The sequence below is a fragment of the Salmo salar genome, chromosome 04 (assembly GCF_965601325.2).
Source record: "Salmo salar chromosome 04, fSalSal1, whole genome shotgun sequence".
Classification (NCBI taxonomy): Eukaryota; Metazoa; Chordata; class Actinopteri; order Salmoniformes; family Salmonidae; genus Salmo; species Salmo salar.
The window spans coordinates 14,563,633-14,584,149 of NC_138294.1; the positions used below are offsets into that span (position 1 = coordinate 14,563,633).

Genomic DNA, 20,517 nt, shown 5'->3' on the forward strand with positions numbered 1-20,517 from the left:
GTTTCATCAGACCAGAGGACGTTTCTCCAAAAAGTAGGATCTTTGTCCACAAACTGCAGTCAGGCTTTTTTATGGCAGTTTTGGAGCAGCAGCTTCTTCCTTGCTGAGCGGCCTTTCAGGTTATGTCGATATAGGACTCGTTTTACTGTGGATGTAGATACTTTTGGACCTGTTTCCTCCAGCATCTTCACAAGGTCCTTTGCTGTTGTTCTGGGATTGATTTGCACTTTTCGCAGCAAAGTACGTTCATCTCTAGGAGACAGAACGCGTCTCCTTCCTGAGCGGTATGACGGCTGCGTGGTCACATGGTGTTTTTACTTGCGTACCATTTTTTCTACAGATGAACTCGGTACCTTCAGGCGTTTGGAAATTGCTCCCAAGGATGAACCAGACTTGTGGAGGTCTACAATTGTTTTCTGAGGTCTTGGCTGATTTCTTTTGATTTTCCCATGATGTCAAGCAAAGAGGCACCGAGTTTAAAGGTAGGCCTTGAAATACATCTACAGGTACACCTCCAATTGACTCAAATGATGTCAATTAGCCTATCAGAAGCTTCTAAAGCCATGACATCATTTTCGGGAATTTTCCACGCTGTTTAAAGGCACAGCCAACTTAGTGTATGTAAACCTCTGACCCACTGGATTTGTGATACAGTGAATTATAAGTGAAATAATCTGTCTGTAAACAATTGTTGGAAAAATGACATGTGTCATGCACAAAGTACATGTCCTAACCGACTTGCCAAAACTATAGTTTGTTAAACAAGACATGTGTGGAGTGGTTGACAAACGACTTTTAATGACTCCAACATAAGTGTACGTAAACTTCCGACTTCAACTGTATGTACCATTTCAAATTGTAAACCGAATTGCACAGAAGTATCCTTCCCTGGTGGTCTAGTGGTTATGATTTGGCGCTCTCACCGCCGCGGCCCGGGTTCGATTCCCGGTCAGGGAACTTATCATTTGCAACCTTTTTACTTGTGCAACCTGTCACAAAAAATTTGGGCGGACATCGCACATATGTAGCATTTCAAATTGAGAACCGATTTGCTTTGGGTTATCCTTCCCTGATGGTCTAGTGGTTAGGATTCGGTGCTCTCACCGCTGCAGCCCGGGTTCGATTCCCGGTCAGGGAACTAGTCTTTGTTACTTGTGCAACCTGTCACACTGAATTTAGTAGGTAATCGCACATATGTACCACTTTAATTTCAAACTGATTTCCCCTGCATTGTCCTTACCTTGTTTTCTAGTGGTGCACCAGTCCCTCCTGCAGCAAAGCACCCCCACAACATGATGCTGCCACCCCTGTGCTTCACTGTTGGGATGGTGTTCTTCGGCTTGCAAGCCTCCACCTTTTGCCTCCAAACATAACAATTGTCATTATAGCCAAATAGTTATATTTTTGTTTCATCAGACCAGAGGACATTTCTCCAAAAAGTAGGATCTTTGTCCACAAACTGCAGTCAGGCTTTTTTATGGCAGTTTTGGAGCAGCAGCTTCTTCCTTGCTGAGCGGCCTTTCAGGTTATGTCGATATAGGACTCGTTTTACTGTGGATGTAGATACTTTTGGACCTGTTTCCTCCAGCATCTTCACAAGGTCCTTTGCTGTTGTTCTGGGATTGATTTGCACTTTTCGCACCAAAGTACGTTCATCTCTAGGAGACAGAACGCGTCTCCTTCCTGAGCGGTATGACGGCTGCGTGGTCACATGGTGTTTTTACTTGCGTACCATTTTTTCTACAGATGAACTCGGTACCTTCAGGCGTTTGGAAATTGCTCCCAAGGATTAACCAGACTTGTGGAGGTCTACAATTGTTTTCTGAGGTCTTGGCTGATTTCTTTTGATTTTCCCATGATGTCAAGCAAAGAGGCACCGAGTTTAAAGGTAGGCCTTGAAATACATCTACAGGTACACCTCCAATTGACTCAAATGATGTCAATTAGCCTATCAGAAGCTTCTAAAGCCATGACATCATTTTCGGGAATTTTCCACGCTGTTTAAAGGCACAGCCAACTTAGTGTATGTAAACCTCTGACCCACTGGATTTGTGATACAGTGAATTATAAGTGAAATAATCTGTCTGTAAACAATTGTTGGAAAAATGACTTGTGTCATGCACAAAGTACATGTCCTAACCGACTTGCCAAAACTATAGTTTGTTAAACAAGACATGTGTGGAGTGGTTGACAAACGACTTTTAATGACTCCAAGATAAGTGTACGTAAACTTCCGACTTCAACTGTATGTACCATTTCAAATTGTAAACCGAATTGCACAGAAGTATCCTTCCCTGGTGGTCTAGTGGTTATGATTTGGCGCTCTCACCGCCGCGGCCCGGGTTCGATTCCCGGTCAGGGAACTTATCATTTGCAACCTTTTTACTTGTGCAACCTGTCACAAAAAATTTGGGCGGACATCGCACATATGTAGCATTTCAAATTGAGAACCGATTTGCTTTGGGTTATCCTTCCCTGATGGTCTAGTGGTTAGGATTCGGTGCTCTCACCGCTGCAGCCCGGGTTCGATTCCCGGTCAGGGAACTAGTCTTTGTTACTTGTGCAACCTGTCACACTGAATTTAGTAGGTAATCGCACATATGTACCACTTTAATTTCAAACTGATTTCCCCTGCATTGTCCTTACCTTGTTTTCTAGTGGTGCACCAGTCCCTCCTGCAGCAAAGCACCCCCACAACATGATGCTGCCACCCCTGTGCTTCACTGTTGGGATGGTGTTCTTCGGCTTGCAAGCCTCCACCTTTTGCCTCCAAACATAACAATTGTCATTATAGCCAAATAGTTATATTTTTGTTTCATCAGACCAGAGGACATTTCTCCAAAAAGTAGGATCTTTGTCCACAAACTGCAGTCAGGCTTTTTTATGGCAGTTTTGGAGCAGCAGCTTCTTCCTTGCTGAGCGGCCTTTCAGGTTATGTCGATATAGGACTCGTTTTACTGTGGATGTAGATACTTTTGGACCTGTTTCCTCCAGCATCTTCACAAGGTCCTTTGCTGTTGTTCTGGGATTGATTTGCACTTTTCGCACCAAAGTACGTTCATCTCTAGGAGACAGAACGCGTCTCCTTCCTGAGCGGTATGACGGCTGCGTGGTCACATGGTGTTTTTACTTGCGTACCATTTTTTCTACAGATGAACTCGGTACCTTCAGGCGTTTGGAAATTGCTCCCAAGGATTAACCAGACTTGTGGAGGTCTACAATTGTTTTCTGAGGTCTTGGCTGATTTCTTTTGATTTTCCCATGATGTCAAGCAAAGAGGCACCGAGTTTAAAGGTAGGCCTTGAAATACATCTACAGGTACACCTCCAATTGACTCAAATGATGTCAATTAGCCTATCAGAAGCTTCTAAAGCCATGACATCATTTTCGGGAATTTTCCACGCTGTTTAAAGGCACAGCCAACTTAGTGTATGTAAACCTCTGACCCACTGGATTTGTGATACAGTGAATTATAAGTGAAATAATCTGTCTGTAAACAATTGTTGGAAAAATGACTTGTGTCATGCACAAAGTACATGTCCTAACCGACTTGCCAAAACTATAGTTTGTTAAACAAGACATGTGTGGAGTGGTTGACAAACGACTTTTAATGACTCCAAGATAAGTGTACGTAAACTTCCGACTTCAACTGTATGTACCATTTCAAATTGTAAACCGAATTGCACAGAAGTATCCTTCCCTGGTGGTCTAGTGGTTAGGATTCGGCGCTCTCACCGCCGCGGCCCGGGTTCGATTCCCGGTCAGGGAACTTATCATTTGCAACCTTTTTACTTGTGCAACCTGTCACAAAAAATTTGGGCGGACATCGCACATATGTAGCATTTCAAATTGAGAACCGATTTGCTTTGGGTTATCCTTCCCTGATGGTCTAGTGGTTAGGATTCGGTGCTCTCACCGCTGCAGCCCGGGTTCGATTCCCGGTCAGGGAACTAGTCTTTGTTACTTGTGCAACCTGTCACACTGAATTTAGAAGGTAATCGCACATATGTACCACTTTAATTGCAAACTGATTTCCCCTGCATTGTCCTTACCTTGTTTTCTAGTGGTGCACCAGTCCCTCCTGCAGCAAAGCACCCCCACAACATGATGCTGCCACCCCTGTGCTTCACTGTTGGGATGGTGTTCTTCGGCTTGCAAGCCTCCACCTTTTGCCTCCAAACATAACAATTGTCATTATAGCCAAATAGTTATATTTTTGTTTCATCAGACCAGAGGACGTTTCTCCAAAAAGTAGGATCTTTGTCCACAAACTGCAGTCAGGCTTTTTTATGGCAGTTTTGGAGCAGCAGCTTCTTCCTTGCTGAGCGGCCTTTCAGGTTATGTCGATATAGGACTCGTTTTACTGTGGATGTAGATACTTTTGGACCTGTTTCCTCCAGCATCTTCACAAGGTCCTTTGCTGTTGTTCTGGGATTGATTTGCACTTTTCGCAGCAAAGTACGTTCATCTCTAGGAGACAGAACGCGTCTCCTTCCTGAGCGGTATGACGGCTGCGTGGTCACATGGTGTTTTTACTTGCGTACCATTTTTTCTACAGATGAACTCGGTACCTTCAGGCGTTTGGAAATTGCTCCCAAGGATGAACCAGACTTGTGGAGGTCTACAATTGTTTTCTGAGGTCTTGGCTGATTTCTTTTGATTTTCCCATGATGTCAAGCAAAGAGGCACCGAGTTTAAAGGTAGGCCTTGAAATACATCTACAGGTACACCTCCAATTGACTCAAATGATGTCAATTAGCCTATCAGAAGCTTCTAAAGCCATGACATCATTTTCGGGAATTTTCCACGCTGTTTAAAGGCACAGCCAACTTAGTGTATGTAAACCTCTGACCCACTGGATTTGTGATACAGTGAATTATAAGTGAAATAATCTGTCTGTAAACAATTGTTGGAAAAATGACATGTGTCATGCACAAAGTACATGTCCTAACCGACTTGCCAAAACTATAGTTTGTTAAACAAGACATGTGTGGAGTGGTTGACAAACGACTTTTAATGACTCCAACATAAGTGTACGTAAACTTCCGACTTCAACTGTATGTACCATTTCAAATTGTAAACCGAATTGCACAGAAGTATCCTTCCCTGGTGGTCTAGTGGTTATGATTTGGCGCTCTCACCGCCGCGGCCCGGGTTCGATTCCCGTTCAGGGAACTTATCATTTGCGACCTTTTTACTTGTGCAACCTGTCACAAAAAATTTGGGCGGACATCGCACATATGTAGCATTTCAAATTGAGAACCGATTTGCTTTGGGTTATCCTTCCCTGATGGTCTAGTGGTTAGGATTCGGTGCTCTCACCGCTGCAGCCCGGGTTCGATTCCCGGTCAGGGAACTAGTCTTTGTTACTTGTGCAACCTGTCACACTGAATTTAGTAGGTAATCGCACATATGTACCACTTTAATTGCAAACTGATTTCCCCTGCATTATCCTTACCTTGTTTTCTAGTGGTGCACCAGTCCCTCCTGCAGCAAAGCACCCCCACAACATGATGCTGCCACCCCTGTGCTTCACTGTTAGGATGGTGTTCTTCTGCTTGCAAGCCTCCACCTTTTGCCTCCAAACATAACAATGGTCATTATAGCCAAATAGTTATATTTTTGTTTCATCAGACCAGAGGACATTTCTCCAAAAAGTAGGATCTTTGTCCACAAACTGCAGTCAGGCTTTTTTATGGCAGTTTTGGAGCAGCAGCTTCTTCCTTGCTGAGCGGCCTTTCAGGTTATGTCGATATAGGACTCGTTTTACTGTGGATGTAGATACTTTTGGACCTGTTTCCTCCAGCATCTTCACAAGGTCCTTTGCTGTTGTTCTGGGATTGATTTGCACTTTTCGCACCAAAGTACGTTCATCTCTAGGAGACAGAACGCGTCTCCTTCCTGAGCGGTATGACGGCTGCGTGGTCACATGGTGTTTTTACTTGCGTACCATTTTTTCTACAGATGAACTCGGTACCTTCAGGCGTTTGGAAATTGCTCCCAAGGATGAACCAGACTTGTGGAGGTCTACAATTGTTTTCTGAGGTCTTGGCTGATTTCTTTTGATTTTCCCATGATGTCAAGCAAAGAGGCACCGAGTTTAAAGGTAGGCCTTGAAATACATCTACAGGTACACCTCCAATTGACTCAAATGATGTCAATTAGCCTATCAGAAGCTTCTAAAGCCATGACATCATTGTCGGGAATTTTCCATGCTGTTTAAAGGCACAGCCAACTTAGTGTATGTAAACCTCTGACCCACTGGATTTGTGATACAGTGAATTATAAGTGAAATAATCTGTCTGTAAACAATTGTTGGAAAAATGACATGTGTCATGCACAAAGTACATGTCCTAACCGACTTGCCAAAACTATAGTTTGTTAAACAAGACATGTGTGGAGTGGTTGACAAACGACTTTTAATGACTCCAACATAAGTGTACGTAAACTTCCGATTTCAACTGTATGTACCATTTCAAATTGTAAACCGATTTATACAAAAGTATCCTTCCCTGGTGGTCTAGTGGTTAGGATTTGGCGCTCTCACCGCCGCGGCCCGGGTTCGATTCCCGGTCAGGGAACTTATCATTTGCGACCTTTTTACTTGTGCAACCTGTCACAAAAAATTTGGGCGGACATCGCACATATGTAGCATTTCAAACTGAGAACCGATTTGCTTTGGGTTATCCTTCCCTGATGGTCTAGTGGTTAGGATTCGGTGCTCTCACCGCCGCGGCCCGGGTTCGATTCCCGGTCAGGGAACTAGTCTTTGTTACTTGTGCAACCTGTCACACTGAATTTAGTAGGTAATCGCACATATGTACCACTTTAATTGCAAACTGATTTCCCCTGCATTATCCTTACCTTGTTTTCTAGTGGTGCACCAGTCCCTCCTGCAGCAAAGCACCCCCACAACATGATGCTGCCACCCCTGTGCTTCACGGTTGGGATGGTGTTCTTCGGCTTGCAAGCCTCCACCTTTTGCCTCCAAACATAACAATGGTCATTATGGCCAAATAGTTATATTTTTGTTTCATCAGACCAGAGGACATTTCTCCAAAAAGTAGGATCTTTGTCCACAAACTGCAGTCAGGCTTTTTTATGGCAGTTTTGGAGCAGCAGCTTCTTCCTTGCTGAGCGGCCTTTCAGGTTATGTCGATATAGGACTCGTTTTACTGTGGATGTAGATACTTTTGGACCTGTTTCCTCCAGCATCTTCACAAGGTCCTTTGCTGTTGTTCTGGGATTGATTTGCACTTTTCGCACCAAAGTACGTTCATCTCTAGGAGACAGAACGCGTCTCCTTCCTGAGCGGTATGACGGCTGCGTGGTCACATGGTGTTTTTACTTGCGTACCATTTTTTCTACAGATGAACTCGGTACCTTCAGTCGTTTGGAAATTGCTCCCAAGGATGAACCAGACTTGTGGAGGTCTACAATTGTTTTCTGACGTCTTGGTTGATTTCTTTTGATTTTCCCATGATGTCAAGCAAAGAGGCACCGAGTTTAAAGGTAGGCCTTGAAATACATCTACAGGTACACCTCCAATTGACTCAAATGATGTCAATTAGCCTATCAGAAGCTTCTAAAGCCATGACATCATTTTCGGGAATTTTCCACGCTGTTTAAAGGCACAGCCAACTTAGTGTATGTAAACCTCTGACCCACTGGATTTGTGATACAGTGAATTATAAGTGAAATAATCTGTCTGTAAACAATTGTTGGAAAAATGACTTGTGTCATGCACAAAGTACATGTCCTAACCGACTTGCCAAAACTATAGTTTGTTAAACAAGACATGTGTGGAGTGGTTGACAAACGACTTTTAATGACTCCAACATAAGTGTACGTAAACTTCCGACTTCAACTGTATGTACCATTTCAAATTGTAAACCGATTTGCACAAAAGTATCCTTCCCTGGTGGTCTAGTGGTTAGGATTTCTCGCACTCACAGCCGCGTCCCGGGTTCGATTCCCGGTCAGGGAACTTATCATTTGCGACCTTTTTACTTGTGCAAACTGTCACAAAAAATTTGGGCGGACATCGCACATATGTAGCATTTCAAATTGAGAACCGATTTGCTTTGGGTTATCCTTCCCTGATGGTCTAGTGGTTAGGATTCGGTGCTCTCACCGCCGCGGCCCGGGTTCGATTCCCGGTCAGGGAACTAGTCTTTGTTACTTGTGCAACCTGTCACACTGAATTTAGTAGGTAATCGCACATATGTACCACTTTAATTGCAAACTGATTTCCCCTGCATTATCCTTACCTTGTTTTCTAGTGGTGCACCAGTCCCTCCTGCAGCAAAGCACCCCCACAACATGATGCTGCCACCCCTGTGCTTCACGGTTGGGATGGTGTTCTTCGGCTTGCAAGCCTCCAAACATAACAATGGTCATTATGGCCAAATAGTTATATTTTTGTTTCATCAGACCAGAGGACATTTCTCCAAAAAGTAGGATCTTTGTTCACAAACTGCAGTCAGGCTTTTTTATGGCAGTTTTGGAGCAGCAGCTTCTTCCTTGCTGAGCGGCCTTTCAGGTTATGTCGATATAGGACTCGTTTTACTGTGGATGTAGATACTTTTGGACCTGTTTCCTCCAGCATCTTCACAAGGTCCTTTGCTGTTGTTCTGGGATTGATTTGCACTTTTCGCACCAAAGTACGTTCATCTCTAGGAGACAGAACGCGTCTCTTTCCTGAGCGGTATGACGGCTGCGTGGTCACATGGTGTTTTTACTTGCGTACCATTTTTTCTACAGATGAACTCGGTACCTTCAGGCGTTTGGAAATTGCTCCCAAGGATGAACCAGACTTGTGGAGGTCTACAATTGTTTTCTGAGATCTTGGCTGATTTCTTTTGATTTTCCCATGATGTCAAGCAAAGAGGCACCGAGTTTAAAGGTAGGCCTTGAAATACATCTACAGGTACACCTCCAATTGACTCAAATGATGTCAATTAGCCTATCAGAAGCTTCTAAAGCCATGACATCATTTTCGGGAATTTTCCACGCTGTTTAAAGGCACAGCCAACTTAGTGTATGTAAACCTCTGACCCACTGGATTTGTGATACAGTGAATTATAAGTGAAATAATCTGTCTGTAAACAATTGTTGGAAAAAGGACTTGTGTCATGCACAAAGTACATGTCCTAACCGACTTGCCAAAACTATAGTTTGTTAAACAAGACATGTGTGGAGTGGTTGACAAACGACTTTTAATGACTCCAACATAAGTGCACGTAAACTTCCGACTTCAACTGTATGTACCATTTCAAATTGTAAACCTCTTTGTACAAAAGTATCCTTCCCTGGTGGTCTAGTGGTTAGGATTCGGCCCTGTCACCGCCGCGGCCCGGGATCGATTCCCGCTCAGGGAACTTATCATTTGCGACCTTTTTACTTGTGCAACCTGTCACAAAAAATTTCGGCGGACATCGCACATATGTAGCATTTCAAATTGAGAACCGATTTGCTTTGGTTTATCCTTCCCTGATGGTCTAGTGGTTAGGATTCGGTGCTCTCACCGCCGCGGCCCGGGTTCGATTCCTGGTCAGGGAACTAGTCTTTGTTACTTGTGCAACCTGTCACACTGAATTTAGTAGGTAATCGCACATATGTACCACTTTAATTGCAAACTGATTTCCCCTGCATTATCCTCACCTTGTTTTCTAGTGGTGCACCAGTCCCTCCTGCAGCAAAGCACCCCCACAACATGATGCTGCCACCCCTGTGCTTCACTGTTGGGATGGTGTTCTTCGGCTTGCAAGCCTCCACCTTTTGCCTCCAAACATAACAATGGTCATTATAGCCAAATAGTTATATTTTTGTTTCATCAGACCAGAGGACATTTCTCCAAAAAGTAGGATCTTTGTCCACAAACTGCAGTCAGGCTTTTTTTATGGCAGTTTTGGAGCAGCAGCTTCTTCCTTGCTGAGCGGCCTTTCAGGTTATGTCGATATAGGACTCGTTTTACTGTGGATGTAGATACTTTTGGACCTGTTTCCTCCAGCATCTTCACAAGGTCCTTTGCTGTTGTTCTGGGATTGATTTGCACTTTTCGCACCAAAGTACGTTCATCTCTAGGAGACAGAACGCGTCTCCTTCCTGAGAGGTATGACGGCTGCGTGGTCACATGGTGTTTTTACTTGCGTACCATTTTTTCTACAGATGAACTCGGTACCTTCAGGCGTTTGGAAATTGCTCCCAAGGATGAACCAGACTTGTGGAGGTCTACAATTGTTTTCTGAGGTCTTGGCTGATTTCTTTTGATTTTCCCATGATGTCAAGCAAAGAGGCACCGAGTTTAAAGGTAGGCCTTGAAATACATCTACAGGTACACCTCCAATTGACTCAAATGATGTCAATTAGCCTATCAGAAGCTTCTAAAGCCATGACATCATTTTCGGGAATTTTCCACGCTGTTTAAAGGCACAGCCAACTTAGTGTATGTAAACCTCTGACCCACTGGATTTGTGATACAGTGAATTATAAGTGAAATAATCTGTCTGTAAACAATTGTTGGAAAAAGGACTTGTGTCATGCACAAAGTACATGTCCTAACCGACTTGCCAAAACTATAGTTTGTTAAACAAGACATGTGTGGAGTGGTTGACAAACGACTTTTAATGACTCCAACATAAGTGTACGTAAACTTCCGACTTCAACTGTATGTACCATTTCAAATTGTAAACCGATTTGCACAAAAGAATCCTTCCCTGGTGGTCTAGTGGTTAGGATTCGGCGCTCTCACCGCCGCGGCCTGGGATCGATTCCCGCTCAGGGAACTTATCATTTGCGACCTTTTTACTTGTGCAACCTGTCACAAAAAATTTGGGCGGACATCGCACATATGTAGCATTTCAAATTGAGAACCGATTTGCTTTGGGTTATCCTTCCCTGATGGTCTAGTGGTTAGGATTCGGTGCTCTCACCGCAGCGGCCCGGGTTCGATTCCCGGTCAGGGAACTTGTCTTTGTTACTTGTGCAACCTGTCACACTGAATTTAGTAGGTAATCGTACATATGTACCACTTTAATTGCAAACTGATTTCCCCTGCATTATCCTTACCTTGTTTTCTAGTGGTGCACCAGTCCCTCCTGCAGCAAAGCACCCCCACAACATGATGCTGCCACCCCTGTGCTTCACGGTTGGGATGGTTTTCTTCGGCTTGCAAGCCTCCACCTTTTGCCTCCAAACATAACAATGGTCATTATGGCCAAATAGTTATATTTTTGTTTCATCAGACCAGAGGACATTTCTCCAAAAAGTAGGATCTTTGTCCACAAACTGCAGTCAGGCTTTTTTTATGGCAGTTTTGGAGCAGCAGCTTCTTCCTTGCTGAGCGGCCTTTCAGGTTATGTCGATATAGGACTCGTTTTACTGTGGATGTAGATACTTTTGGACCTGTTTCCTCCAGCATCTTCACAAGGTCCTTTGCTGTTGTTCTGGGATTGATTTGCACTTTTCGCACCAAAGTACGTTCATCTCTAGGAGACAGAACGCGTCTCCTTCCTGAGCGGTATGACGGCTGCGTGGTCACATGGTGTTTTTACTTGCGTACCATTTTTTCTACAGATGAACTCGGTACCTTCAGGCGTTTGGAAATTGCTCCCAAGGATGAACCAGACTTGTGGAGGTCTACAATTGTTTTCTGAGGTCTTGGCTGATTTCTTTTGATTTTCCCATGATGTCAAGCAAAGAGGCACCGAGTTTAAAGGTAGGCCTTGAAATACATCTACAGGTACACCTCCAATTGACTCAAATGATGTCAATTAGCCTATCAGAAGCTTCTAAAGCCATGACATCATTTTCGGGAATTTTCCACGCTGTTTAAAGGCACAGCCAACTTAGTGTATGTAAACCTCTGACCCACTGGATTTGTGATACAGTGAATTATAAGTGAAATAATCTGTCTGTAAACAATTGTTGGAAAAAGGACTTGTGTCATGCATAAAGTACATGTCCTAACCGACTTGCCAAAACTATAGTTTGTTAAACAAGACATGTGTGGAGTGGTTGACAAACGACTTTTAATGACTCCAACATAAGTGTACGTAAACTTCCGACTTCAACTGTATGTACCATTTCAAATTGTAAACCGATTTGCACAAAAGTATCCTTCCCTGGTGGTCTAGTGGTTAGGATTCGGCGCTCTCACCGCCGCGGCCCGGGATCGATTCCTGCTCAGGGAACTTATCATTTGCGACCTTTTTACTTGTGCAACCTGTCACAAAAAATTTGGGCGGACATCGCACATATGTAGCATTTCAAATTGAGAACCGATTTGCTTTGGTTTATCCTTCCCTGATGGTCTAGTGGTTAGGATTCGGTGCTCTCACCGCCGCGGCCCGGGTTTCGATTCCCGGTCAGGGAACTAGTCTTTGTTACTTGTGCAACCTGTCACACTGAATTTAGTAGGTAATCGCACATATGTACCACTTTAATTGCAAACAGATTTCCCCTGCATTATCCTTACCTTGTTTTCTAGTGGTGCACCAGTCCCTCCTGCAGCAAAGCACCCCCACAACATGATGCTGCCACCCCTGTGCTTCACTGTTGGGATGGTGTTCTTCGGCTTGCAAGCCTCCACCTTTTGCCTCCAAACATAACAATGGTCATTATAGCCAAATAGTTATATTTTTGTTTCATCAGACCAGAGGACATTTCTCCAAAAAGTAGGATCTTTGTCCACAAACTGCAGTCAGGCTTTTTTATGGCAGTTTTGGAGCAGCAGCTTCTTCCTTGCTGAGCGGCCTTTCAGGTTATGTCGATATAGGACTCGTTTTACTGTGGATGTAGATACTTTTGGACCTGTTTCCTCCAGCATCTTCACAAGGTCCTTTGCTGTTGTTCTGGGATTGATTTGCACTTTTCGCACCAAAGTACGTTCATCTCTAGGAGACAGAACGCGTCTCCTTCCTGAGCGGTATGACGGCTGCGTGGTCACATGGTGTTTTTACTTGCGTACCATTTTTTCTACAGATGAACTCGGTACCTTCAGGCGTTTGGAAATTGCTCCCAAGGATGAACCAGACTTGTGGAGGTCTACAATTGTTTTCTGAGGTCTTGGCTGATTTCTTTTGATTTTCCCATGATGTCAAGCAAAGAGGCACCGAGTTTAAAGGTAGGCCTTGAAATACATCTACAGGTACACCTCCAATTGACTCAAATGATGTCAATTAGCCTATCAGAAGCTTCTAAAGCCATGACATCATTTTCGGGAATTTTCCACGCTGTTTAAAGGCACAGCCAACTTAGTGTATGTAAACCTCTGACCCACTGGATTTGTGATACAGTGAATTATAAGTGAAATAATCTGTCTGTAAACAATTGTTGGAAAAAGGACTTGTGTCATGCACAAAGTACATGTCCTAACCGACTTGCCAAAACTATAGTTTGTTAAACAAGACATGTGTGGAGTGGTTGACAAACGACTTTTAATGACTCCAACATAAGTGTACGTAAACTTCCGACTTCAACTGTATGTACCATTTCAAATTGTAAACCGATTTGCACAAAAGTATCCTTCCCTGGTGGTCTAGTGGTTAGGATTCGGCGCTCTCACCACCGCGGCCCGGGATCGATTCCTGCTCAGGGAACTTATCATTTGCGACCTTTTTACTTGTGCAACCTGTCACAAAAAATTTGGGCGGACATCGCACATATGTAGCATTTCAAATTGAGAACCGATTTGCTTTGGGTTATCCTTCCCTGATGGTCTAGTGGTTAGGATTCGGTGCTCTCACCGCAGCGGCCCGGGTTCGAATCCCGGTCAGGGAACTTGTCTTTGTTACTTGTGCAACCTGTCACACTGAATTTAGTAGGTAATCGCACATATGTACCACTTTAATTGCAAACTGATTTCCCCTGCATTATCCTTACCTTGTTTTCTAGTGGTGCACCAGTCCCTCCTGCAGCAAAGCACCCCCACAACATGATGCTGCCACCCCTGTGCTTCACGGTTGGGATGGTGTTCTTCGGCTTGCAAGCCTCCACCTTTTGCCTCCAAACATAACAATGGTCATTATGGCCAAATAGTTATATTTTTGTTTCATCAGACCAGAGGACATTTCTCCAAAAAGTAGGATCTTTGTCCACAAACTGCAGTCAGGCTTTTTTATGGCAGTTTTGGAGCAGCAGCTTCTTCCTTGCTGAGCGGCCTTTCAGGTTATGTCGATATAGGACTCGTTTTACTGTGGATGTAGATACTTTTGGACCTGTTTCCTCCAGCATCTTCACAAGGTCCTTTGCTGTTGTTCTGGGATTGATTTGCACTTTTCGCAGCAAAGTGCGTTCATCTCTAGGAGACAGAACGCGTCTCCTTCCTGAGCGGTATGACGGCTGCGTGGTCACATGGTGTTTTTACTTGCGTACCATTTTTTCTACAGATGAACTCGGTACCTTCAGGCGTTTGGTAATTGCTCCCAAGGATGAACCAGACTTGTGGAGGTCTACAATTGTTTTCTGAGGTCTTGGCTGATTTCTTTTGATTTTCCCATGATGTCAAGCAAAGAGGCACCGAGTTTAAAGGTAGGCCTTGAAATACATCTACAGGTACACCTCCAATTGACTCAAATGATGTCAATTAGCCTATCAGAAGCTTCTAAAGCCATGACATCATTTTCGGGAATTTTCCACGCTGTTTAAATGCACAGCCAACTTAGTGTATGTAAACCTCTGACCCACTGGATTTGTGATACAGTGAATTATACGTGAAATAATCTGTCTGTAAACAATTGTTGGAAAAATGACTTGTGTCATGCACAAAGTACATGTCCTAACCGACTTGCCAAAACTATAGTTTGTTAAACAAGACATGTGTGGAGTGGTTGACAAACGACTTTTAATGACTCCAACATAAGTGTACGTAAACTTCCGACTTCAACTGTATGTACCATTTCAAATTGAAAACCGATTTGCACAGCAGTATCCTTCCCTGGTGGTCTAGTGGTTAGGATTCGGCGCTCTCACCGCCGCGGCCCCGGTTCGATTCCTGGTCAGGGAACTTATCATTTGCGACCTTTTTACTTGTGCAACCTGTCACAAAAAATTTGGGCGGACATCGCACATATGTAGCATTTCAAATTGAGAACCGATTTGCTTTGGTTTATCCTTCCCTGATGGTCTAGTGGTTAGGATTCGGTGCTCTCACCGCCGCGGCCCGGGTTCGATTCCCGGTCAGGGAACTAGTCTTTGTTACTTGTGCAACCTGTCACACTGAATTTAGTAGGTAATCGCACATATGTACCACTTTAATTGCAAACGGATTTCCCCTGCATTATCCTTACTTTGTTTTCTAGTGGTGCACCAGTCCCTCCTGCAGCAAAGCACCCCCACAACATGATGCTGCCACCCCTGTGCTTCACTGTTGGGATGGTGTTCTTCGGCTTGCAAGCCTCCACCTTTTGCCTCCAAACATAACAATGGTCATTATAGCCAAATAGTTATATTTTTGTTTCATCAGACCAGAGGACATTTCTCCAAAAAGTAGGATCTTTGTCCACAAACTGCAGTCAGGCTTTTTTTATGGCAGTTTTGGAGCAGCAGCTTCTTCCTTGCTGAGCGGCCTTTCAGGTTATGTCGATATAGGACTCGTTTTACTGTGGATGTAGATACTTTTGGACCTGTTTCCTCCAGCATCTTCACAAGGTCCTTTGCTGTTGTTCTGGGATTGATTTGCACTTTTCGCACCAAAGTACGTTCATCTCTAGGAGACAGAACGCGTCTCCTTCCTGAGCGGTATGACGGCTGCGTGGTCACATGGTGTTTTTACTTGCGTACCATTTTTTCTACAGATGAACTCGGTACCTTCAGGCGTTTGGAAATTGCTCCCAAGGATGAACCAGACTTGTGGAGGTCTACAATTGTTTTCTGAGGTCTTGGCTGATTTCTTTTGATTTTCCCATGACGTCAAGCAAAGAGGCACCGAGTTTAAAGGTAGGCATTGAAATACATCTACAGGTACACCTCCAATTGACTCAAATGATGTCAATTAGCCTATCAGAAGCTTCTAAGGCCATGACATCATTTTCGGGAATTTTCCACGCTGTTTAAAGGCACAGCCAACTTAGTGTATGTAAACCTCTGACCCACTGGATTTGTGATACAGTGAATTATAAGTGAAATAATCTGTCTGTAAACAATTGTTGGAAAAATGACTTGTGTCATGCACAAAGTACATGTCCTAACCGACTTGCCAAAACTATAGTTTGTTAAACAAGACATGTGTGGAGTGGTTGACAAACGACTTTTAATGACTCCAACATAAGTGTACGTAAACTTCCGACTTCAACTGTATGTACCATTTCAAATTGAAAACCGATTTGCACAGAAGTATCCTTCCCTGGTGGTCTAGTGGTTAGGATTCGGCGCTCTCACAGCCGCGGCACCGGTTCGATTCCCGGTCAGGGAACTTATCATTTGCGACCTTTTTACTTGTGCAACCTGTCACAAAAAATTTGGGCGGACATCGCACATATGTAGCATTTCAAATTGAGAACCGATTTGCTTTGGGTTATCCTTCCCTGATGGTCTAGTGGTTAGGATTTGGTGCTCTCACCGCCGCGGCCCGGGTTTGATTCCCGGTCAGAGAACTAGTCTTTGTTACTTGTGCAACCTGTCACACTGAATTTAGTAGGTAATCGCACATATGTACCACTTTAATTGCAAACTGATTTCTCTGCATTGTCCTTACCTTGTTTTCTAGTGGTGCACCAGTCCCTCCTGCAGCAAAGCACCCCCACAACATGATGCTGCCACCCCTGTGCTTCACTGTTGGGATGGTGTTCTTCTGCTTGCAAGCCTCCACCTTTTGCCTCCAAACATAACAATGGTCATTATAGCCAAATAGTTATATTTTTGTTTCATCAGACCAGAGGACATTTCTCCAAAAAGTAGGATCTTTGTCCACAAACTGCAGTCAGGCTTTTTTATGGCAGTTTTGGAGCAGCAGCTTCTTCCTTGCTGAGCGGCCTTTCAGGTTATGTCGATATAGGACTCGTTTTACTGTGGATGTAGATACTTTTGGACCTGTTTCCTCCAGCATCTTCACAAGGTCCTTTGCTGTTGTTCTGGGATTGATTTGCACTTTTCGCACCAAAGTACGTTCATCTCTAGGAGACAGAACGCGTCTCCTTCCTGAGCGGTATGACGGCTGCGTGGTCACATGGTGTTTTTACTTGCGTACCATTTTTTCTACAGATGAACTCGGTACCTTCAGTCGTTTGGAAATTGCTCCCAAGGATGAACCAGACTTGTGGAGGTCTACAATTGTTTTCTGAGGTCTTGGCTGATTTCTTTTGATTTTCCCATGATGTCAAGCAAAGAGGCACCGAGTTTAAAGGTAGGCCTTGAAATACATCTACAGGTACACCTCCAATTGACTCAAATGATGTCAATTAGGCAATCAGAAGCTTCTAAAGCCATGACATCATTTTCGGGTATTTTCCACGCTGTTTAAAGGCACAGCCAACTTAGTGTATGTAAACCTCTGACCCACTGGATTTGTGATACAGTGAATTATAAGTGAAATAATCTGTCTGTAAACAATTGTTGGAAAAATGACTTGTGTCATGCACAAAGTACATGTCCTAACCGACTTGCCAAAACTATAGTTTGTTAAACAAGACATGTGTGGAGTGGTTGACAAACGACTTTTAATGACTCCAACATAAGTGTACGTAAACTTCCGACTTCAACTGTATGTACCATTTCAAATTGTAAACCGATTTGCACAGCAGTATCCTTCCCTGGTGGTCTAGTGGTTAGGATTCGGCGCTCTCACCGCCGCGGCCCGGGTTCGATTCCCGGTCAGGGAACTTATCATTTGTGACCTTTTTACTTGTGCAACCTGTCACAAAAAATTTGGGCGGACATCGCACATATATAGCATTTCAAATTGAGAACCGATTTGCTTTGGGTTATCCTTCCCTGATGGTCTACTGGTTAGGATTCGGTGCTCTCACCGCCGCGGCCCGGGTTCGATTCCCGGTCAGGGAACTAGTCTTTGTTACTTGTGCAACCTGTCACACTGAATTTAGTAGGTAATCGCACATATGTACCACTTTAATTGCAAACTGATTTCCCCTGCATTATCCTTACCTTGTTTTCTAGTGGTGCACCAGTCCCTCCTGCAGCAAAGCACCCCCACAACATGATGCTGCCACCCCTGTGCTTCACGGTTGGGATGGTGTTCTTCGGCTTGCAAGCCTGCACCTTTTGCCTCCAAACATAACAATTTTCATTATAGCCAAATAGTTATATTTTTGTTTCATCAGACCAGAGGACATTTCTCCAAAAAGTAGGATCTTTGTCCACAAACTGCAGTCAGGCTTATTTATGGCAGTTTTGGAGCAGCAGCTTCTTCCTTGCTGAGCGGCCTTTCAGGTTAAGTCGATATAGGACTCGTTTTACTGTGGATGTAGATACTTTTGGATCTGTTTCCTCCAGCATCTTCACAAGGTCCTTTGCTGTTGTTCTGGGATTGATTTGCACTTTTCGCACCAAAGTACGTTCATCTCTAGGAGACAGAACGCGTCTCCTTCCTGAGCGGTATGACGGCTGCGTGGTCACATGGTGTTTTTACTTGCGTACCATTTTTTCTACAGATGAACTCGGTACCTTCAGGCGTTTGGAAATTGCTCCCAAGGATGAACCAGACTTGTGGAGGTCTACAATTGTTTTCTGAGGTCTTGGCTGATTTCTTTTGATTTTCCCATGATGTCAAGCAAAGAGGCACCGAGTTTAAAGGTAGGCCTTGAAATACATCTACAGGTACACCTCCAATTGACTCAAATGATGTCAATTAGCCAATCAGAAGCTTCTAAAGCCATGACATCATTTTCGGGAATTTTCCACGCTGTTTAAAGGCACAGCCAACTTAGTGTATGTAAACCTCTGACCCACTGGATTTGTGATACAGTGAATTATATGTGAAATAATCTGTCTGTAAACAATTGTTGGAAAAATGACTTGTGTCATGCACAAAGTACATGTCCTAACCGACTTGCCAAAACTATAGTTTGTTAAACAAGACATGTGTGGAGTGGTTGACAAACGACTTTTAATGACTCCAACATAAGTGTACGTAAACTTCCGACTTCAACTGTATGTACCATTTCAAATTGTAAACCGATTTGCACAGCAGTATCCTTCCCTGGTGGTCTAGTGGTTAGGATTTGGCGCTCTCACCGCCACGGCCCGGGTTCGATTCCCGGTCAGGGAACTTATCATTTGCAACCTTTTTACTTGTGCAACCTGTCACAAAAAATTTGGGCGGACATCGCACATATGTAGCATTTCAAATTGAGAACCGATTTGCTTTGGGTTATCCTTCCCTGATGGTCTACTGGTTAGGATTCGGTGCTCTCACCGCCGCGGCCCGGGTTCGATTCCCGGTCAGGGAACTAGTCTTTGTTACTTGTGCAACCTGTCACACTGAATTTAGTAGGTAATCGCACATATGTACCACTTTAATTGCAAACTGATTTCCCCTGCATTATCCTTACCTTGTTTTCTAGTGGTGCACCAGTCCCTCCTGCAGCAAAGCACTCCCACAACATGATGCTGCCACCCCTGTGCTTCACGGTTGGGATGGTGTTCTTCGGCTTGCAAGCCTGCACCTTTTGCCTCCAAACATAACAATGGTCATTATAGCCAAATAGTTATATTTTTGTTTCATCAGACCAGAGGACATTTCTCCAAAAAGTAGGATCTTTGTCCACAAACTGCAGTCAGGCTTTTTTATGGCAGTTTTGGAGCAGCAGCTTCTTCCTTGCTGAGCGGCCTTTCAGGTTATGTCGATATAGGACTCGTTTTACTGTGGATGTAGATACTTTTGGACCTGTTTCCTCCAGCATCTTCACAAGGTCCTTTGCTGTTGTTCTGGGATTGATTTGCACTTTTCGCACCAAAGTACGTTCATCTCTAGGAGACAGAACGCGTCTCCTTCCTGAGCGGTATGATAGCTGCGTGGTCACATGGTGTTTTTACTTGCGTACCATTTTTTCTACAGATGAACTCGGTAACTTCAGGCGTTTGGAAATTGCTCCCAAGGATGAACCAGACTTGTGGAGGTCTACAATTGTTTTCTGAGGTCTTGGCTGATTTCTTTTGATTTTCCCATGATGTCAAGCAAAGAGGCACCGAGTTTAAAGGTAGGCCTTGAAATACATCTACAGGTACACCTCCAATTGACTCAAATGATGTCAATTAGCCTATCAGAAGCTTCTAAAGCCATGACATCATTTTCGGGAATTTTCCACGCTGTTTAAAGGCACAGCCAACTTAGTGTATGTAAACCTCTGACCCACTGGATTTGTGATACAGTGAATTATAAGTGAAATAATCTGTCTGTAAACAATTGTTGGAAAAATGACATGTGTCATGCACAAAGTACATGTCCTAACCGACTTGCCAAAACTATAGTTTGTTAAACAAGACATGTGTGGAGTGGTTGACAAACGACTTTTAATGACTCCAACATAAGTGTATGTAAACTTCCGACTTCAACTGTAT

The 20,517-nt window shown here is 43.9% G+C and overlaps 24 non-coding genes across 24 annotated transcripts; all 24 read left to right on the forward strand.

Moving 5' to 3' along the window:
• Positions 1–885: 885 nt before the first annotated feature.
• Positions 886–957, forward strand: trnae-cuc (transfer RNA glutamic acid (anticodon CUC)). Its single transcript has one exon. It is a non-coding gene; the product is annotated as a tRNA-Glu (tRNA).
• A 109-nt stretch (positions 958–1,066) lies between these two features.
• On the forward strand, positions 1,067–1,138 carry trnae-cuc (transfer RNA glutamic acid (anticodon CUC)). The gene has a single exon. It is a non-coding gene; the product is annotated as a tRNA-Glu (tRNA).
• A 1,153-nt stretch (positions 1,139–2,291) lies between these two features.
• trnae-cuc (transfer RNA glutamic acid (anticodon CUC)) lies at positions 2,292–2,363 on the forward strand. The gene has a single exon. It is a non-coding gene; the product is annotated as a tRNA-Glu (tRNA).
• A 109-nt stretch (positions 2,364–2,472) lies between these two features.
• On the forward strand, positions 2,473–2,544 carry trnae-cuc (transfer RNA glutamic acid (anticodon CUC)). Its single transcript has one exon. It is a non-coding gene; the product is annotated as a tRNA-Glu (tRNA).
• Positions 2,545–3,697: 1,153 nt separating this feature from the next.
• trnae-cuc (transfer RNA glutamic acid (anticodon CUC)) lies at positions 3,698–3,769 on the forward strand. The gene has a single exon. It is a non-coding gene; the product is annotated as a tRNA-Glu (tRNA).
• A 109-nt stretch (positions 3,770–3,878) lies between these two features.
• Positions 3,879–3,950, forward strand: trnae-cuc (transfer RNA glutamic acid (anticodon CUC)). The gene has a single exon. It is a non-coding gene; the product is annotated as a tRNA-Glu (tRNA).
• Positions 3,951–5,103: 1,153 nt separating this feature from the next.
• trnae-cuc (transfer RNA glutamic acid (anticodon CUC)) lies at positions 5,104–5,175 on the forward strand. The gene has a single exon. It is a non-coding gene; the product is annotated as a tRNA-Glu (tRNA).
• Positions 5,176–5,284: 109 nt separating this feature from the next.
• trnae-cuc (transfer RNA glutamic acid (anticodon CUC)) lies at positions 5,285–5,356 on the forward strand. The gene has a single exon. It is a non-coding gene; the product is annotated as a tRNA-Glu (tRNA).
• A 1,153-nt stretch (positions 5,357–6,509) lies between these two features.
• Positions 6,510–6,581, forward strand: trnae-cuc (transfer RNA glutamic acid (anticodon CUC)). Its single transcript has one exon. It is a non-coding gene; the product is annotated as a tRNA-Glu (tRNA).
• Positions 6,582–6,690: 109 nt separating this feature from the next.
• On the forward strand, positions 6,691–6,762 carry trnae-cuc (transfer RNA glutamic acid (anticodon CUC)). The gene has a single exon. It is a non-coding gene; the product is annotated as a tRNA-Glu (tRNA).
• Positions 6,763–8,096: 1,334 nt separating this feature from the next.
• Positions 8,097–8,168, forward strand: trnae-cuc (transfer RNA glutamic acid (anticodon CUC)). Its single transcript has one exon. It is a non-coding gene; the product is annotated as a tRNA-Glu (tRNA).
• A 1,321-nt stretch (positions 8,169–9,489) lies between these two features.
• Positions 9,490–9,561, forward strand: trnae-cuc (transfer RNA glutamic acid (anticodon CUC)). The gene has a single exon. It is a non-coding gene; the product is annotated as a tRNA-Glu (tRNA).
• A 1,154-nt stretch (positions 9,562–10,715) lies between these two features.
• trnae-cuc (transfer RNA glutamic acid (anticodon CUC)) lies at positions 10,716–10,787 on the forward strand. Its single transcript has one exon. It is a non-coding gene; the product is annotated as a tRNA-Glu (tRNA).
• Positions 10,788–10,896: 109 nt separating this feature from the next.
• trnae-cuc (transfer RNA glutamic acid (anticodon CUC)) lies at positions 10,897–10,968 on the forward strand. The gene has a single exon. It is a non-coding gene; the product is annotated as a tRNA-Glu (tRNA).
• Positions 10,969–12,122: 1,154 nt separating this feature from the next.
• Positions 12,123–12,194, forward strand: trnae-cuc (transfer RNA glutamic acid (anticodon CUC)). Its single transcript has one exon. It is a non-coding gene; the product is annotated as a tRNA-Glu (tRNA).
• Positions 12,195–12,303: 109 nt separating this feature from the next.
• On the forward strand, positions 12,304–12,376 carry trnae-cuc (transfer RNA glutamic acid (anticodon CUC)). The gene has a single exon. It is a non-coding gene; the product is annotated as a tRNA-Glu (tRNA).
• A 1,334-nt stretch (positions 12,377–13,710) lies between these two features.
• On the forward strand, positions 13,711–13,782 carry trnae-cuc (transfer RNA glutamic acid (anticodon CUC)). The gene has a single exon. It is a non-coding gene; the product is annotated as a tRNA-Glu (tRNA).
• Positions 13,783–14,935: 1,153 nt separating this feature from the next.
• On the forward strand, positions 14,936–15,007 carry trnae-cuc (transfer RNA glutamic acid (anticodon CUC)). The gene has a single exon. It is a non-coding gene; the product is annotated as a tRNA-Glu (tRNA).
• Positions 15,008–15,116: 109 nt separating this feature from the next.
• trnae-cuc (transfer RNA glutamic acid (anticodon CUC)) lies at positions 15,117–15,188 on the forward strand. The gene has a single exon. It is a non-coding gene; the product is annotated as a tRNA-Glu (tRNA).
• Positions 15,189–16,523: 1,335 nt separating this feature from the next.
• Positions 16,524–16,595, forward strand: trnae-cuc (transfer RNA glutamic acid (anticodon CUC)). Its single transcript has one exon. It is a non-coding gene; the product is annotated as a tRNA-Glu (tRNA).
• A 1,152-nt stretch (positions 16,596–17,747) lies between these two features.
• Positions 17,748–17,819, forward strand: trnae-cuc (transfer RNA glutamic acid (anticodon CUC)). Its single transcript has one exon. It is a non-coding gene; the product is annotated as a tRNA-Glu (tRNA).
• Positions 17,820–17,928: 109 nt separating this feature from the next.
• Positions 17,929–18,000, forward strand: trnae-cuc (transfer RNA glutamic acid (anticodon CUC)). Its single transcript has one exon. It is a non-coding gene; the product is annotated as a tRNA-Glu (tRNA).
• A 1,153-nt stretch (positions 18,001–19,153) lies between these two features.
• Positions 19,154–19,225, forward strand: trnae-cuc (transfer RNA glutamic acid (anticodon CUC)). Its single transcript has one exon. It is a non-coding gene; the product is annotated as a tRNA-Glu (tRNA).
• A 109-nt stretch (positions 19,226–19,334) lies between these two features.
• trnae-cuc (transfer RNA glutamic acid (anticodon CUC)) lies at positions 19,335–19,406 on the forward strand. Its single transcript has one exon. It is a non-coding gene; the product is annotated as a tRNA-Glu (tRNA).
• Positions 19,407–20,517: the final 1,111 nt, after the last annotated feature.